This window comes from Arachis ipaensis, chromosome B2, assembly GCF_059453495.1.
Source record: "Arachis ipaensis isolate K30076 ecotype BB chromosome B2, ASM5945349v1, whole genome shotgun sequence".
In the NCBI taxonomy this organism is placed as follows: Eukaryota; Viridiplantae; Streptophyta; class Magnoliopsida; order Fabales; family Fabaceae; genus Arachis; species Arachis ipaensis.
In genome coordinates this window covers 63,557,485-63,577,961 of record NC_142437.1, presented here as the reverse complement: position 1 = coordinate 63,577,961, position 20,477 = coordinate 63,557,485, and positions in this window count along the sequence as shown.

Here is a 20,477-nt window from a genome sequence, read left to right as displayed (position 1 = left end):
ATTTGTTTGACCATAAGATGAGTTGAACTCCATTTGAATTTTGTAAAACACAACACCAAGGAGAATTGAAATTCATATCTCAGAGATGAATTTCTTAGTGAGGCAATAACTCAAACACCTTGGTTTCAACTTAGAGCAGAGAACAAAAACAAAGAAAATGCTTGATCTAGACTTCTCACCCACTTAATCATTGTTGATCTAATCAATCCCCGGCAACGGCGCCAAAAACTTGATGAGTATTTTGGTGAAAAATAAATTTCTCCCAAAACACACAAATCTAACCGGCAAGTGCACCGGGTCGCATCAAGTAATAATAACTCACGGGAGTGAGGTCGATCCCACAGGGATTGATGGATCAAGCAATTTTAGTGGGTGATTAGTTTAGTCAAGCTGACATTTAGTGAATTATGTGAAATTGTAGCCAACAGAAAGTAAATGACAATGAATTTAAAGTTGCAGAATGTAAATTGGCAAGTAACTTAAAGAGCAAGAAATTAAAATTGCAAGAATCTTAAATGACAAGAAATATAAATTGCATTAAATGTAAAGGGAATTGGGAATTGGATTTGCAGAAATTCAACAAGGAAAAGTTAAATTGCAACAAGCAGAGAAGTAAAAGATGGATTTGATTGATTCGGAACCAAAACAGAAATGTAAATAAACATGAAAAGCAATAAACAGAGAATATAAAATTGGAATTAAGATCTCAGAACCCAAGAGACTAGATAACCAAGTCTAGATCTCAATGCCTTCCTAGATCCAACAAGAACAATTGCAAAGGAAATGTAAATTGCAGAGAAAGTAGATGAAGAGCAATTAACAGAAATTTCGATTCAATTAAGCAGTAAAGACAGCAGCGAGAAATCTCAGAGGGAGAATGAAACAGAACACCTTCAATTCTCCACCCAAGACTCAAAAACAAAGAAAAGAAAATTTAAAGAGAGCTCTTGAATCCTCGTGCTCCCTTATGGAGCCAGCTTCCACAAATATGAAACAGATGCCTATTTATAGGCATTTCTACAAAATGAAAATGAAATTCAAAACAAATTACAATTAAAATGAAATTTCTATTCTAACTATCTCTTGTGCCTCTGAGTGGTGTCAATTGGGCCCTTGCTCTTGATGGAATTGGGTTGATAAAGGCCTTGGTTGATTGCTCTTGGAGTTTGAAGAGGAACCGAATTGAACCGGGTTGAGTTTGCAAAAGTTGGACCAAAAGTTTGAGCAAAAGTTAGGGGTCTAACTTTTGCTCCAACTTTTCATATCAGCCACCATGATTTGCTGATACCAACATTGGTGCCAAAGTTAGGGGTCTAACTTTTGCTCCAACGTTGGCCTCCCTTATGCACATTTATGGCGCCAACTTTGTCCTCTTGTCATGTTGCCAATTTTATGCCCAATATAGACTATCATATATGGTTGGAAAGCTCAGAATGTCAGCTTTCTAACCCACTTAGAATCACTTCAATTGGACATCTACAACTCAAGTTATGATCATTTGAAGAGGGCATGGTTGCTGGCTTTGGTGTGCAGCGTTTGAGGTAAAGTTTGCCTCAAACGATGACGAAAATGCCAGTTCTGGAGGCTCAAACGTATTGTCCACCCCATACTATTATACATTGTTAGAAAGCCCTGAATGTCTACTTTCCAATGCCTTTGGAAGCACATAAATTGGGGCTCTACAGCTCGAGTTATACTCCATCGAAGGTGCAGAGGTCAAGTGGCCTCACTGCAGGTTGCCACCATGTTCATTTATGCACATTGCGGGGCAGTTTTCTCCCTCAATTTTAGTGTCCACCATGTAGTGCCATATATGCTTGGAAAGCTCTTGATTCCTACTTTCAAATGCTTCTTGAATCACCTCATTTGGAGCTCTGTAGCTCAAGTTATTCTTGTTGGAAGTATACCCCTTCAAGCTGTTGTGGTGTGTGGCGCCAACGTTAGCCCAAAAGTTAGGGGTCTAACGTTGGCGCAAACTTTTGCTCCTCCTTTTGTATTTTTCATGTGCCAACGTTAGCCCAAAAGTTAGGGGTCTAACGTTGGCGCAAACTTTTGGTGCCCAGGGAGTAATTTTCAAGTTCTAACGTTAGCTTCAAAGTTAGGGGTCTAACTTTGAGGCTAACTTTTCACCCAAAAGTTTGTGCAAAAGTTTGAGGTTAACTTTAGGTCCAACTTTTTGCTTCCTGGTTCAATTTCACTTATTCCATTGTCCTCTCTTTACTCCTAGCCATTCCTTCTTGCTTCACCCTTTCTCCAAGCCTTCTTCACCTATCATTAATCAACCAAACACATCAAAGCTATGCTCAAAATCATGAGATATTCATTCTTTCATAATATGTGACAATTTTAGCATAAATCCTCATGAAATAGCATGAATTCATACATGGTTGATTAAATCAAAGGAAGCATGAAAATCTACCCACTTGGCTTGCTTATGGCTCAAGAAAGTGCATAAAACCTATTGAAAACAAAGGAAAAAGCATAGAAAAACATGACATGGTAACATGTCATCAATGTCCCATTCATTGAACATTTCAGGGGGACATTTTCTAATTAAGGCCTTGTATCTCTCCCAAGCCTCATAGAGGGATTCTGCATCCATCTGTGTGAAGGTTTGTACCTCTGTCTTCAATCTGATAATCCTTTGAGGTGGGTAGAACTTGGCTAAGAATTTACTCACTAGATCCTCCCAGATAGTGATGCTTTCTTGTGGAAAGGCTTCAAGCTATTAAGCAGCCTTGTCCCTCAATGAAAATGGGAACAGCAAGAGTTTATATATGTCAGGATGCACTCCATTGGATTTCACTGTGTCACAGATCCTTAGAAAGATAGATAAATGCTAATTTGGATCTTCTAGTGGGCTTCCTCCATAGGAGCAATTGTTTTGTACCAAAGTGATGAGCTGGGGCTTCAATTCAAAGTTGTTTGCATTGACATTTGGGGTAAGGATGCTACTTTCACAATGCCTTGGGTTAGCAAATGTGTAAGAAGCCAAAACTCTCCTCTGAGGCTGACCATTGTTGTTGGCTACTCCTACTGGTGGATTTGTTGGATTCTCTTCCATTTCTTGATATTCTTCTTCAGAAGTTTCTTCACCAATGACCCCCTTTCCTCTGGCTTCCCTTCTCAGTCTTCGAAGAGTTCTCTCGTCACGATCACCAGAGGTGGAGACCACTCTCCTTGCTTCTGTCATACAACCAAAACAACAAGAAATACACAGAGCACTCTGTAGCTTGAGTGCAGTTAGAGTTAGTGGAGATAAAGTCTCAAATAGTTAGTGTGCTTATCAAAAATCAAAGAAAAAATGATTAATCTAGACCACCACCTTACTTAATCATTGTCAATCTAGATCAATCCCCGGCAACGGCGCCAAAAACATGATGGGTGGAAATTGGATTCCACACCAAAACTCACCGGCAAGTGTACCAGGTCGCATCAAGTAGTAATTACTCACAAGAGTGAGGTCGATCCTACAAGGATTGATGGATTGAGCAATTTTAGTTAGGTGATGAATTTAGTTAACCAAATAGTTGATGATTTGAGTGAATTGTGATTAACAGAAGCTAAACTGCAAGTAAATAAAAGGGAGATGGGAGATTGACAGAAAAATAAAGTGCAAAAGAGTAAATTGCATAAAATAAAGTGCAAGAAAGTAAAAAAGTTGAAACTTAAAGTGCAAGTAATGTAAATGACTGAAACATAGATTGCAAGAAATGTAAATAGCTGAAGCTTAAAGTGCAAGAAAACTAAATTACTGAATCTAAATTGCTGAGAAACTTAGATTGCTTGAAGATTAAAGGGATTTGGGAGCTGGGATTCCGAATTTAATAAGAACATGCAAAATGTAATCATTCAGAGAAGTAGAAGATGAAATGAGTTGCAGAAGATCTAAACAGAAATGGAAAATTGCTTAAAGAAGCAAAACAGAAAGAAAACTTAGCTTAATTGTGAAATCTGGAAAGAAATTTTAGATCTGAGAGGAGCAATGAGAACAAGAAGCAGATCTAGATCTCAATTACTCCCTTGATCAAACAGAAAAGAAAATGCAGAAGAAATGAAAATGAAAACAGCAAATGAAATTAGATCCAATTCCTTAATTATCAGAGTTATGCAGAAGAAGAACAAAGATGAATTTCAGATCAAGAATTGAAACAGAATTTCTTCAATCTCAATCCAAAATTCAAAACAGGAAGTAGAAGTTGCCGAAGTAAGAACAGTCAGAAAGAAAACTCTGATCTCAATCCCAATTTCCTAATTTCAAAAATGAAAGCTAAAGTGAAAACTAAAATTCAGTTAAAAGGTAAAATGTAAAAGTGTGTAAAAAGGTCCTCTACAAACCAAATGAACTCCTATTTATGCACTTTCTAATTTTGGTTTTTAGGACTTGGAGTGGGCTTTTCAAATTGGTAAAGAAGTGGATCCAAGATGGCTTTTGATTGAAAATTGGACCAAGGGCCACCTCCAGCGGAGCGCTCAGTGAAGTAAGAAAACGTAGCGCTCCCTTACTTAGTGTCAAGCCTTCGAACCAAGCCTTGTGCCAAAGTATGCATAGCGCTCAGTTGGGTGAAGCAACGTAGCGACCCTTGCTTGCCTTGGTCTCCCTTTTCGATCCTTGGCTATTTCATTTTGGAGCAATTCCTCATGCCAAAGTAGCGCTCAGTGAGGGGTTTCAACGTAGCGCCCTTTCTATGCATTGCGTGCCCCTCTTCGAGCCCTGGCTGTCCCATCTATGAGTTTCGCGCCTTGTTTTCCTTTTGATGGTCCACGATAGAGTGAAAAGAGTTAACGGAGCATTCTTGGTTTTGAGCACTGGTGCCTTGTTAATTTGGTATCCCTTGAGCGCTCAGTTTGTAAACACAACGTAGCGCCCTTGCCTTTCTTTTGGCCGCTCTTTTACTGGCGCTCAATTAGAGAGCGCTATGCTTGGCCTTGGTTGAGTGCCACGCTTTTATATCATGGGTCACGCTTTTCAAAGCGTGGCCTAAGGTCCAAAGTGTGCTCTAAGATTCCTTTTTCCTTTTTTTTCATCATTTCTTCACCTACAAGTAATCAAAACAACCAATCAAAGCATCACCAAATTCACAAGATCTCTGCATTAATCATAAAATCAACTAATTCTAGCATGAATCCTATGATTTTGTGTCAAATAAATGATGGTTGATTGAATTGACATAACCATGCAAATCCACTCCAAATCACTTACTTATTATGCAAGAAAGTGCATAAAACCTAATGAAACAAGTGAAAAATGCTTGAAAAGCTAGCATAAGATGACTTGTCATCACTACCCTGACTCGCTCAAGTATTACTTGGACGACCCAGTACACTTGCTGGTACTGCTGTACGGAAGTGTGGGGTTTGCGTACACGCACCAAGTTTTTGGCGCCATTGCCGGGGATTGTTGAGTTTGGATAAACTACCGGATTGTCTTGCTCCTTAGATCAGGTAAGTTTTTTTTTACATTATTTTAATTGAGTCTTATATTTTTTTTCTTCTTCTTTAATTTTTCAAAATCATTAAAAACCTTTTCAGAAATATTTTTCTTTTCTTTGTTCAATTTTTGTTCTTGGTATTGAGTCTTCCATCTTCTTGTTTCCTGTTTTCAATTCTAAAAATTTTAAAACTTTTTCCTACCCTTTTTTAAAATATTTGTCTTTTCTCTGTTTGAGTCTCTGTTTATATTCTTGTTGAGTTTTTCGTCCCTTTTGAGTCTTTCTTTCTAAAAATTTTCAAAAATAATTTTTTTTGTTTAATTCTTGTGCCAATTCTTTAAGTTTGGCGTTTTCTTGTTTATGTTCTTTTAATTTGCGAAATTTATGTTTGGTTTTATAAAAATTTTAAGTTTGGTGTTCTTTTTATGTTCTTGAGTTCTTTGAGTCTACGAATTTTGTTCTTTGTGTTCTTCTGAGTCTTCGAAGTGTTCTTGACTCTTGTGTGTGTTTTGATCTTAAAATTTTTAAGTTTGGTATCCCTTAGTGTTTCTCTCCAAATTTTCGAAAATAAAGGGATGCTAGATCTAAAAATTTTAAGTTTTGTGTCTTTTTTGTATTTTTCTCTTTCATCATAAAATTCAAAAATAAAAAAAATATATCTTTTCTAACTTAATTCTAACCATAATTTTCGAAAATAACAATAAAAATTCAGATTTTGATTTCAAAATTTTATCTTATCATATCTTAGTTGTCAAGTTTTCAAAATTTAAATCTTTTCAAAATTAAAAATCTCATATATATTTTTCAAAAATCTTATCTTTTTCAAAATCTTATCATATCTTTTTCAAAATTTAAAAATCTTATCTTATCTTTTTCAAATTTCAAATTTTAAAATCATAAGTTTTTCAAAATCTTATCTTTTTCAAAATTCAAACTTTAATTTCAAAACTTTTCTTATCTTATCTTTTATTTTTATTTTTTTTATTTTTATCTTTTCTTAATTAATATCTTATCTTCTCTCTCTTATTTTTCAAAACCTCCTAACTAAATTCTCTCCTTAATTTTCAAAAAAAAAATATCTTCTTCTCTCTCTCATCTTTTTCAAAAGTACCTAACTAACTCTCATCTCTCTTAATTTTTGAAAATTTCTCCCTCTTCTCTCTCTTCTATTTTCAAAAATTTACTAACTAATTTTAAAATATTTTTAAATAATTAACTTAATGTTCAAAATTTAATTAATTAAATAAATAAAATAAAAATAAAAATATTTTAATTCCTACTTATTTTTTCTATTTATACTTCTTCTCTTCTCATCTCTATTTATTCGAACTCTACTTCCTTCTCTTCCTCTACCTCAACATCTTTATCTTCTTTTCTTTCTTCTTCACATCAAATTGGAAGCTTGATAAACCTCTATTTCATGGTTTATCTTGTACTCATTTGAGTGATTTTTATCAACTCATTACCTACTTATTCATACTATTTGCATGGTTTTACATTTGCCTTCCTAATTATGTGCTTTGATTGAAAACATGCTTCTTTGGACTTATAATTTCTAATATTAATCTTCTCTTATCACCATTAGATGCCTTGATATGTGTATTAAGTGATTTCAGAGATTACAGGGCAGGAATGGCTCAGAGGATGGAAAGGAAGCATGCAAAAGTGGAAGGAATACAAGAAGCTGGAGAAATTGCTAAGCTGTCCTGCCTGACCTCTTCGCACTCAAATGGCTATAACTTTAGCTACAGAGGTCCAAACGATGCGGTTCTAGTTGCGTTGGAAAGCTAACGTCCGGGGCTTCAATTTGATATATAATATGTCATAGTTGCTCTGACGCTAGGCGACGCGAACACGTGCCCCACGCGGCCACGTCGCAGTGACGAAAATCAACGTGTTTGAATTCTTCTCCAGCGATTTCTGGGCTGTTTTTGACCCAGTTTGCGACCTAGAAAACACAGATTAGAGGCTATAAAGTGGGGGAATCCATTCATTCTTGAACAAGCTTTCACATTCACAATTTTAGGAGTAGATGTAGTTTTTAGAGAGAGAGGTTCTCTCCTCTCTCTTAGGATTAGGATTTAGGACTTCTCTTAGTTTTATGAGTGACTCTCAATCCCAGGTTCTTTATTTTTATTTATTTTCCCAATTTAATTCATGAACTCTTCCATGTTACATATGATTTTCTTTGAATTAATATTATTTGAGGTATTTCAGTTATTATTGCTTTCTTTTATTTACATGATTGTTGCTTTACATCTGAAGGTATTTTTATTCCAGTAGATTTACTTTTTCCCTTTTGGTTTTGGTTAAGAAATCAGTAACTCAGGAGTTATCCAATTCAACAGCATAATTGATAATTGTTATCTTGCCAATTGAGTTGAACTTCAATAATCCCAATCTTTTCTTAGGAAATAAATCGGATTCGAAGATCAAACCAATTTGTCCCTTGACTTTCCTTTGCTTTTGTAAAGGTCAACTAAGTGGAATTAAGATTCAACTTTCATTATTATTGATAAGGATAACTAAGTCTGGACTTCCAATTTCTTATACCTTGCCAAGAGATTTTATTATTATTATTTTATTTTACTTGTCATATAACATATTCCCTCCTTACTTCCAAAACCCCCAATTTACAATCTTCATAACCAATAATAAGAATATACTTCCCTGCAATTCCTTGAGAAGACGACCCGAGGTTTGAATACTCGGTTATCAATTTCAAAGGGGTTTGTTACTTGTGACAACCTAAACGTTTGCAAGAAAGGTTGATTGCTTGGTTTAGTAACTATACTTGCAATGAGTATTTACTATAACTTCTAAATCATCAATCTTCCGCTCTTTCAAAATGGCGCCGTTGACGGGGAATTGCAAACGTGTGCCTTATTATTGGTTATTGTAAATATTTTATTTTTGCTTGTTTATTTGTTTTTATTTTTGTTTTTATTTTTGCTTTTTCTTAAGTTAAGAGGTTATTGGTTTTTATTTTAAAATTTTTATTTTATCTTATCTTATTTCAAAAATCAAATATAAAAATTCAAATTTAAAAATTTTCAAATTTCAAATTTAAAAATTTTCAAATTTCAAATTTCAAAAATTCAAAATTCAAAAATTTAAAATTCAAAAATTTAAAATTCAAAATTTCAAAATTTAATTTTCAAACTCAAAATTTAAATAACCTTTTAATTTAAATTTATTTTTATTTTTGTTTTTAATTTTTATTTTGCTACTATGAACTCTCACCCCTTTGGCTATGAGTCTGGTTACAATTATGTTGCAGGAAGAAGAAATTACAATGAGAACAGGCATCAAAGTTGAAACAATCAAAGATTGGAGGAGCCGCAAGGATTTGATCAACCCTCATGGCAACAACCACCTCCAATGGACTATCAACAACCACCACCATATGCCTATAAACCCTCTCCTCAACATGACTTTGGACCACCATACTCACAAGCCCCTCACCACCAAACACCACCATATGACCCTAACCCACATCCACCATACCAACCATCCTATGAGCCATATGAACCATATATAGAACCACCCCAATTCCAACCCAATTACTCACAAGAACCACCACTTCAATATTCACCATCTCCATATCCATCAATCCAAGAGCACTATGATCCTATTTATGAAAGCCGAGTGCATCAAGAGACAAAGGATCATTTCAAGAAAACAGTGGATCGATTTCAGGCAACCATTCGTCAATTGGAGCAAGCGATAAATCAATTAGCTTCCCGACGTTCGGACACTCAAGGAACCCCCATGGCTTCATGTGGACAATCTAATGAAGAACGTAGCATGAAGGAGATACTAGAAACTCCAGTGAACAGTACGGAGCATGACTTTGTACTGGAACAAGTGGAGGAAGCCGGAATTATTGAAGAAGAAGAAGTGGTTGAAGACATAGGAGATGCAGAACCTCCATGGGAAAGTCCAGTCATAGAACCCCCTTCCAAGACATTTGAAATTGATGATGAGGAGGGTGTACAACCTACAAGGCATATCACAGTTAAAGACTTGGAAGAGGTTGATCAAGAGATGGAGATTCAAGAAGAAGAAGCACAACCTCCCATGCCCTTGGAAAGCAATGAAGAGAAGATTGAATTGGAAAAAAGCTACCAAGAGGAAGAGGTTGAAATTGAAGAAGCTTGCAAAGAGGTGGTAATTATCAGAGAAGAGCACAAGGGAGTGGAGCTTGCAATTTCATTAAAAACACCTCCCCCTAAGTTGCCATCATCCTTCACAACATTCAAGTGGGTAAAATTTATATCCCTTAGCTTTCTAATTCCACTTGAATATAGGCTACTGGAGACGGATGGTCAACTTAGAGCTCTTTGTGGCATTAAGAGTAAGAGGAAGATGGTTAGTGGTAAGAATTGTCCTGCAAGGTTCATTATGGTTGGAAGCTTTAAGTTTAAATGCAAAGGTTGGTGTAGAGCTCAATTGAATGGGTCTAGGAAGTTTTTTGGATGCTTCAGTGAAAATTCTAAAGCTGAATCACCCGGATGGAATCATGATAATCAATTTGAAGACGGGTGCAAAAGCAAGATTTGGGACCCCGGAATTCATTCTGGCAATCAACACTCTTGGGGCCTTGTAACTTGCTTTAACTTACTTGAAGGCTTTCTGCGCCTAATTTGGGACCCCGGAGGTTACTGGAATCACAAACATTGGTGGAGATTCCTGGATGAGTTCAAGCACAAGCCACCATAACAGGGAGCTCACCAAATGTCCAACTTAAGGACTTTAACTAAAAGTGCTAGGTGGGAGACAACCCACCATGGTATGATCGTTTCTTTTTCAATTTTATTTCATGTTGTTTGTTTTTATTTTATTTTAATTTTCATTGAACCTGGAAGTTTTCATAGCATTCACATTAAGCATTGCATTCTGCATATTGCATTGAAAAAAAAAGAGAAGCACGCACGCGACGCGGCAGCGTCGCTGACGCGTCCGCGTCATGTGGGACAAATGGCTCCCACGCGACCAGGTCACTCACGCGGCCGCGTGACCTGGAAATCGACGTACGAAGGGTGCACGACCAAAAGTTGTGCGAGAGTGGTGCTGGACTGGTGTTGACCACACACGCCTTACCACGCGGACGCATGGCTCACGCGTCCGCATCATATCCCCATGTTGGCCACTCACGCGATCGCCTCGACCACGTGACCGCGTCACCCTGGATTTTGGCAATACCAAGTTTCGAACAGAGAGTTGTGCGACCGCGAGGCTGCACTCGCGCCACTAGCACAAATCGAGTCACGCGATCGCGTGCCCCACGCGTCCGCGCCACCCAACCTTATCGCGCACCACGCGACCGCGTCACCCACGCGACCGCGTCGCCAGCGTCGCACAACCTATCCAGATTAGTGCCAATTTTCTTATCTTTTCTTTTCTAATCCTAATTTCTTCCTTCTCTCTCCTTTCTCACTTTCTTTTTCCTCTTCTCACCCTTTTTCACTCTCATTCTATTTTATTTAATTTATTTGCATACTTTCATTCATTGCATATTTTTATTTATTATTTTACCATTGGAGTTCAAATGTTCTTATTCAACTGTTACATCTTTTCTGGTATTTTCTTGGTGCTTAATGACTTGTTTAATTCTGATTGAGTAATATTATTTAAATCAATGTCAATCTTTTATATCTATATTACTTTTGCATTGACATGAATTTATATTATCTCTCCTTCCCCACTCTCTTCCCCATTATTGTACATTTTGTACCACTGGCATGCCATGGCTTCTATTTTTTTTCACTTGCATGTTGTAGCTACCATGTAATTGAGACCCTTATTATTTGGCATTAACCCACCCATACTGTATTTATTTTCCTATCTTTATTTCTGGGTTACTCTTCTTCCCTTTTTCTTTCAGGATGGCCACCCGGAAGAGAACCGGAAGACGTTTACATGAGGAGACAGGCAAGTCAATCTGCAAAATCTATAGAGAAAAGCATCAGTTGAAGCCACCCGTCCACTTGCACATCTTAGCATGCACCGAGGACGGTGCAATCTTTAAGTGTGGGGAGGTCGATACCGATCTCCATGGGTTAGTACCTTTCTGTTTCAACACCAATGTTTAAATTTTCTTTGTTAAATTAGTTATTGCATTTGCATATTTGTTTGATTTTATGCATTTAGTTACTACTTTGTTAAAGTAATAAAATTCTTTTAAGACCCTATCTTTGAAAAAATTTCACTAATTTAAATTAAAAAAAAATTAATTTTTATGTGTTAAAACTTGTTTGAAGTTGTATTTGGAACATGGTTTTTGAGCTAAAGAACACACAACCTGTGAGATTTTGAGCTTATTTATATGGTTATACTATTTAAGCATAATATTTTTATTCTTGTGTGTTTTCTTCTCTATAATTGCAATCTTAGCTTTGTTCCATTCTATATGTCCAATATTTAGTGTATTTACATGCTTGCATATGATTGAGGCCATTATTCGATTTTAGCTCACTTATCCCAAATAAGCCTACCCTTTAAATCACCCTTGTCAGCCACCTTGAGCCTTTTAATCCCCATTTATTCTGTATTTTACTACATCACTAGCCTTAAGCAGAAAAACAATTAAATATCTCAATTGAATCTTTGGTTAGCTTAAGATAGGGATTGTGTAAAAATTAAGTGTGGGGAAACTGTGGGAACATGGGTTAATAAGGGAATGTATCATGTTTCTAATTTATTTGAATATTGGGAATTTGGGAACCTACTCATGAAAAACCAAAATAGAAAAATAATGGAGAATCCATGTGCATTGATAAGTTATGTTTGCTTTTATGATTTAAAAAAAAAGAGAGAAAAAAGAAAAAAAAAAATATATATATATATATATAATATAATATAAATAAATAAGGGAACAAAATTACCCCAATATTAAGTTTAATAAAAGATCAATGCACATGTGATAAAAATTAAAGAAAATTTGGTACATGAGTATGGGAATTATACAAAAGTGAGAATTATGGGTAGCTAGGCATGAATTTAAAAGTATATAGAGTATATGTATATTAGGTAAGAGCTTAGGTTAATTAAAGATTCATATTATAGCTCACTTAGCCATACATATATCCTTACCTTTACCTCAGCCCCATTACAACCTTGAAAAGACCTCATGATGTTTGCATTGGTACATTAAATATTTGTTGATTGGTTAGATGAAAAACAAGGTTTAGAAAGCATGATTAGAGAAGAGTAGAGTGATTGACCCTAGACACTTGAGAGACTAGAGTGATATACACTACCAGTAAGGGTTCAGTGCTTAATTCTATATTCCCTGCTTTCATGAGCTATCTTCTTACAAGTTTACATGTCTCTTATTGTATAATTTGAATTAGTGAAATCTGATTTATGTTTGTCTTGGAGAACTTATTTGCTTTTGACCAAGTAGGTAGAAACATTTTTGCATGTAGTTGCATTCATATAGGTAGGTTGCATTTCATACATTCTATCATTCCTCTTCACCTTTATAGTTTCTCTTGAGCTTAGCATGAGGACATGCTATTGTTTAAGTGTGGGGAGGTTGATAAACCTCTATTTCATGGTTTATCTTGTTCTCATTTGAGTGGTTTTTATCAACTCTTTACCCACTTATTCATACTATTTGCATGGTTTTACATTTGCCTTCCTAATTATGTGCTTTGATTGAAAACATGCTTCTTTGGACTTATAATTTCTAATATTAATCCTCTCTTATCACCATTAGATGCCTTGATATGTGTATTAAGTGATTTCAGAGATTACAGGGCAGGAATGGCTTAGAGGATGGAAAGGAAGCATGCAAAAGTGGAAGGAATACAAGAAGCTGGAGAAATTGCTAAGCTGTCCAGCCTGACCTCTTTGCACTCAAACGGCTATAACTTTAGCTATAGAGGTCCAAACGACGCGGTTCTAGTTGCGTTGAAAAGCTAACGTCTGGGGGCTTCGATTTGATATATAATATGCCATAGTTTTCCTGACGCTAGGCGACGCAAACGTGTGCCCCACGCGGCCGCGTCGCAGTGACAGAAATCAGCGTGTTTGAATTCTTCTCCAGCGATTTCTGGGCTGTTTTCGACCCAGTTTGCGGCCCAGAAAACACAAATTAGAGGCTATAAAGTGGGGGAATCTATTCATTCATGAACAAGCTTTCACATTCACAATTTTAGGAGTAGATGTAGTTTTTAAAGAGAGAGGTTTTCTCCTCTCTCTTAGGATTAGGATTTAGGACTTCTCTTAGTTTTAGGAGTGACTCTCAATTCGAGGTTCTTTATTTTTATTTATTTTCCTAATTTAATTCATGAACTCTTCCATGTTACATATGATTTTCTTTGAATTAATATTATTTGAGGTATTTCAGTTATTATTGCTTTCTTTTATTTACATGATTGTTGCTTTACATCTGAAGGCATTTTTATTCCAGTAGATTTACTTTTTCCCTTTTGGTTTTGGTTAAGAAATCAGTAACTTAGGAGTTATCCAATTCAACAGCATAATTGATAATTGTTATCTTGCCATTTGAGTTGAACTTCAATAATCCCAATCTTTTCTTAGGAAATAAATAGGATTCGAAGATCAAACCAATTTGTTCCTTGACTTTCCTTTGCTTTAGTAAAGGTCAACTAATTGGAATTAAGATTCAACTTTCATTATTATTGATAAGGATAACTAAGTCTGGACTTCCAATTTCTTATACCTTGCCAAGAGATTTTATTATTATTATTTTATTTTACTTGTCATATAACATATTCCCTCCTTACTTCCAAAACCCCCAATTTACAATCTTCATAACCAATAATAAGAACATACTTCCCTACAATTCCTTGAGAAGACGACCCGAGGTTTGAATACTCAGTTATCAATTTCAAAGGGGTTTGTTACTTGTCACAACCAAAACGTTTGCACGAAAGGGATTTTTGTTGGTTTAGAGACTATATCTACAACGCGACTATTTTTATGACATTCTTTACTGGAAAAAATCCTTAACGTCAAAGCTCTTTGATCTAAGTAGCACAAAAGCTTTCTTCTTTTCTCTTTTATTCTATCTTCTTTTATTTACTCTTATCTCCTATATCCAAGGTATTTTTCTTTTACTTATCTTATTTCTTTTATTCTTTCTTCTTCTTCTTTCTTTACTTCTGACTTTAAGGAGGAGCTTCTTGCCTATTGGCGGAAACAGTCTTCTTCTTTTCTTTCTTTTTCTTGTCTTCTTGTTTATGACCAGGAACAGAGATAAAGAACCCCTCTTGACTCCTGGTCCTGAACCTGAAAAGACTCTAAGGAGGCGTTTACAACAAGCTAAAACACAACACTCTAAAAGAGACCTTTCAGAAAGTTTTAAACAAGAACTGGAGGACATGGCCGAACCACAAGAGGAGCCCAGAAAGGTCCTTGGTAACTTCACCATGCCTACCTCTAACTTTTATGGCAGAAGAATTATTGTACCTGCCATTGGAGCTAATAATTTTGAGCTTAAGTCTCAGTTAGTCTCTCTTCTGCAGCAGAACTGCAAATTCCATGGACTTTCAATGCAATATCCACATCAGTTCTTAGCTAAATTCTTACAGATCTGTGATACTGTAAAGACTAATGGAGTTAATCCTGAAGTCTACAAGCTTATGCTTTTCCCCTTTGTAGTAAGAGACAGAGCTAAGTTTTGGTTGGTGATGACAAGTCATTTTAGGCTAGTTTTACTAGCAATTTTTACTTGTTTTCATTAGGTTTCATGCATTTCATGCACAATAAGTAGTTGAGTGGGAATTTCAGGTTTGTCTTGATTTAATCAAATATTGTTAATTTTGTGCATTATCATGAGATTTCAGCAAGAATTATGTGATTATTATGAATGATGAAAAATTTTATGATTTTGGCAAGGCTTTGATTGCATGTTTGATTGATGGCAGGTGAAAAATGAAAAGGAAAAAGCATAGAAAGAGGCAGGGCAGAAGAACGTAGCGCTCATTTGGAGAACGCTACGTTCTCCTGCAACTTGAATATTGGTGGCACGCTCTGTTTCAAAGAACGCTACGCTCTCTAGCGACGCGCACGCATACAAGACGCTTACGCGGAGAACAAGCTTTTTGGAAGATCCACGCGTACACGTGCATGACGCGTACTCGTGGGTGTGATCAGCGCTCTTTAGCAAGAGAGCGCTACGTTCTCTTCAAACGAGCGCCTGCGACACTTTCAAAATTGGGATTGAAGATTTGCCATCGACGCGCACGCGTACATGACGCGTACGCGTGGATGCAACAATGGTGATGAACAGCGCGAACGCGTGTATGATGCTGCAACGTGAAAATGCTAATTCGACATCTACACACACCCGTAGAGGACGCGCACCCGTAGAGGACGTGCACGCATGGGGAGCACTCATGGCGTGAACATAGCGCTTGTTTAAAGAGTGCTACAAAAGGACACGCACGCATGTATGGTATGCGTAAGCATGATAGAGGCTGAAGATGGCGATGATGCACACGCGTATATTACGCGTACGCGTCGATGGGCAAAAACGCAAAGGGACGTATTGGCGTGCAGCACGTGTACGCGTGATGAGTACTCAGCAAGCAAGGACGTGCACGCGCAGGAGACGCGTACGCGTCAGTGAACGAGCATTGCGCTCTCTTTGAGAACGCTACGTTCTCCTGAAGCAAAACGGAAGCACCAGTACAGACCTTTTCTGACCCACTACAACAAAGGCCAAAAAACCCCACTCCAAGTACTTGTTGACTGAATTGGAAAGTGTATAAATAGAGAAAATTTTGATTTCAATAGGAAATTGGCGAGTAGGTTGGTTAGTAGCTAGCAGATTGGGAAACTTGGATTTTAATTTCATTTTTATTTTTCCTTCTATCTTCATCTTCTGCACTTCTGCACTTTTTCTTTTTCTGTTTTATACTAGAGCAATGATGAACTAAACCCCAAATTCATTACGGGGAGGAGCTCTATTGTAATTCCAATGAATCAATGAAATTCTTCTTCTTCTCTATTCATTTGTGTAGCTATTGGGTATCTTCTATTTTGATTGTGAATTACTTACTCCGGAAGGGGGTTTAATTCAATGAATGCTTGTGTGAGCCTCGGAAGAAAAATCACTTGCATTAGAATTGAAGCTCTATCCTTCACTACTCTCTTGATCAACACTATTTGGGAGGAATTGAGATTCTGAGAGTTAGTGTGGCTTATGGATGAGAGTATGCACTTAACATCTTCTCATGACAATTGGATCAAGGAATTGGCAAGATTGATTGTGATTAGAGAGATTGGATTGCCAAGGAATTGGGATCCAATCAATTTTAATCTGCCATAGATCTACCATATGATTGAGAAAGGAGTTGAGGCCCAATTATTCATGAAGGATTATGATATCTCCAATCCCTGATGAATCACTTTCTTTGAATTTCTTCAACTTAGATCTTTCTGATTTCACTGCAATTTACATTGTTCAGTTCTGTTTTGATTCCCAGCACCCAAATCCCTTTATAATTCATGCAGTTTAAGTTTCCTTGTCATTTAAGTTTCTGCACTTCTACTCTCCAACAATTTAAGATTCAGTTATTTACATTTCTTGCAATTTATGTTTTATCTCTTTTAAATTTTTTGCACTTTAAGTTTCGGTCATTTAAGCTTTCTACCATTTACTTTTCTATCAATCTACATTCTACACTCTAGCTTTCTTGCAATCTACTTTCTGTTAATCAAATGTCACTCAATTCATCAACTGTTAGCTTAACTAAATTTATCACCCAACTAAAATTGCTTGATCCATCAATCCCTGTGGGATCGACCTCACTTTCGCGAGTTTTACTACTTGATGCGACCCGGTACACTTGCCGGTTAGTTTGTGTGGAATTGATTTTCTCTCATCAAGTTTTTGCCGCCGTTGCTGAGGATTGATTTAGATCGACAATGATTAAGTAGGTGATAATCTAGATTAAGCATTTTTTCTTTATTTTTGCTAAGAATACTAACTGTTTATGATTTTGTTTCTGCTAACTTTAACTTTACTCTAGAAATAGAGTGTTCTGTCTTTGTTTTCCTTTGGTTTGTTTGTGTTGTATGCTAGGAGAAAGAAGAGGTGCATCCACCTCTTTTGATTCTGAGCCAGAGAGAACATTCTTGAGATTGAGACGAGAAGCAAGAGGGAAGGGAGTGATTGGAGAAGAAGAATCAGAAGGGGAAGATCAAGAGATGGAAAGTAACTTCCCTAATCCACCAAAAGAGGTGGCCAACAACAATGGCCAACCTCCAAGGAAAGTTCTAGCATCATACACCTTCCCCAATCCAAGAAACTGTGGGAGCAGTATACTCACTCCCAATGTTCATACAAATAACTTTTAGTTGAAGCCTCAACTTATCACTTCGGTGCAAAACAATTGTTCTTATGGAGGGGGTCCTCTTGAAGACCCGAATCAACACTTATCTGTCTTCTTGAGGATATGTGAAATTGTCAAGACAAATGGTGTGCATCCAGATATCTACAAGTTACTGTTGTTTCCATTTTCTTTGAGGGATAAGGCAACTCAATGGCTGGAGACATTTTCCAAAAAAAGCATCAACACTTGGGATGATTTGGTGAACAAATTCCTAGCCAAGTTCTACATACCTCAGAGGATCATAGGATTGAAGACAGAAGTGCAAATATTTACTCAAATGGATGGAGAATCACTTTATGAGGCATGCAAGAGATACAAAGCTCTTATTAGAAAATGTCCACCTGAAATGTTTAGTGAATGGGACAGACTTCAGAATTTCTATGAGGGGTTGACTCTAAAAGCTCAAGAGTCCCTGGATTACTCTGTAGGAGGTTCATTACAACTAATGAAGACAGCTGAAGAAGCCCAGAATCTCATAGATACTGTGATCAACAATCAATACTTTTATGCTCATCAAAGGCAACGCCAACCAACTCCAAAGAAAAGGTGTATTAGAACTTGAAGGAGTGGACACTATCTTGGCACAGAACAAGTTGATGCACCAGAAAATCCAACAATAAATAGAGATGATGGAAAAAAGAATTGATGGACTTCAAGTGGCTATAGTAAGCACATCAAGTCAACCCTCAAATGGATGTAGCCAAAGTGAAGAAGCTCTTGAGAAATGTAACTATGAGCAACAACCAGAACAAGTCCAATACATGCATAACACCTCAAGCTATTCTCAGAATGACTTCCATGGGGATACTTACAATCCATCATGGAGGAATCATCCCAACTTGAGGTGGGGTGATAATCAGAATTCATGGCAATGGAACCACAATTCAAACAACTCCTGCAACACAAACAACCAAAATCACTCATCCAATAACACTAACCAATTCAAAAATCTACAAAATACATATCACCAACCCCACAACAACTCACAGAACCACCAAAATAACTTCTCCACATCCACATTCTACCCACAAAATATACATGCAATTAATTCAAACAATTTCCAACAACAACCATCTCAGTTCACACAACCATCACCAAATCCAGACTCTCAGAGAATCTCTAATCTAGAGATATTGATAGAGAAGCTCATCAAAAATTAAGATATGACAAGACAATATCAAGAAGCTGCAAGGAAAGATTAAGCCCTGACATTCAAAAACTAAGAGGCCTAATGAGCGGATAATTTATACACTTTTTGGCATTGTTTTTAGTACGATTTTAGTAGAATCTGGTTACTTTTAGGGATGTTTTCATTAGTTTTTATGTTAAATTTATATTTCTGGACTTTACTATGAGTTTTTGTGTTTTTCTATGAATTCAGGTATTTTCTGGCTGAAATTGAGGGACTTGAGCAAAAATCAGATTCAGAGGTTGAAGAAGGACTGCTGATGCTGTTGGATTCTGACCTCCCTGCACTCAAAATGGATTTTCTGGAGCTACAGAACTCAAAATGGCGCGCTTTCAATTGCGTTGGAAAGTAGAAATCCAGGGCTTTCCAGCAATGTATAATAGTCTATACTTTGCCCAAGTTTAGATGACGCAAACTGGCATTCAACGCCAGCTCTATGCCCAATTCTGGCGTCTAGCGCCAGAAACAAGTTGCAAAGTGGAGTTCAACGCCCAAACTGGTACCAAAACTGGCGTTCAACTCCAGGAATTACCTCTACACGTGTAACACTCAAGCTCAGCCCAAGCACACACCAAGTGGGCCCCGGAAGTCGATTTATGCATCAATTACTTACTTCTGTAAACCCTAGTAGCTAGTTTATTATAAATAGGACTTTTTACTATTGTACTAGACATCTTTTTCTCTTGGAATCTTTTGATCATTTTTAGATCTCTAGACCTTCATGGGAGGCTGGCCATTCGGCCATGCCTACCCTCTATTCACTTATGTATTTTCATACGGTAGAGTTTCTGCACTCCATAGATTAAGGTGTGGAGCTCTGCTGTTCCTCAAAGATTAATGCAAAGTACTACTGTTTTCTATTCAATTCATCTTATTTCGCTTCTAAGATATTCATTCGCACTTCAACCTGAATGTGATGAACGTGACAATCATCATCATTCCCTATGAACGCGTGCCTAACAACCACTTCCGTTCTACATTAGATTGAATGAGTATCTCTTAGATCTCTTAATCAGAATCTTCGTGGTATAAGCTAGATTGATGGCGGCATTCATGAGGGTCCGAAAAGTCTAAACCTTGTCGGTGGTATTCCGAGTAGGACTCTGGGATTGAATGACTGTGACGAAATCCAAACTCGCGAGTGCTGGGCGTAGTGACAGACGCAAAAGGATAGTAAATCCTATTCCAGTATGATCGAGAACCTCCAAGATGATTAGCCATGCAGTGACAGCGCATCGGACCATTTTCACAGAGAGGAATAGGATGCAACCAACGACAAGGGTGATGCCTCCAGACGATTAGCCGTGCTGTGACAGAGCATTTGGACCATTTTCCCGAGAGAGATCGAAAGTAGCCATTGGCACCGGTGACATCCTTACATAAAGCCAGCCATAGAAAGGAGTAAGATTGATTGGATGAAGACAGCAGGAAAGCAGAGGTTCAGAGGAACGAATGCATCTCCATACGCTTATCTGAAATTCTCAC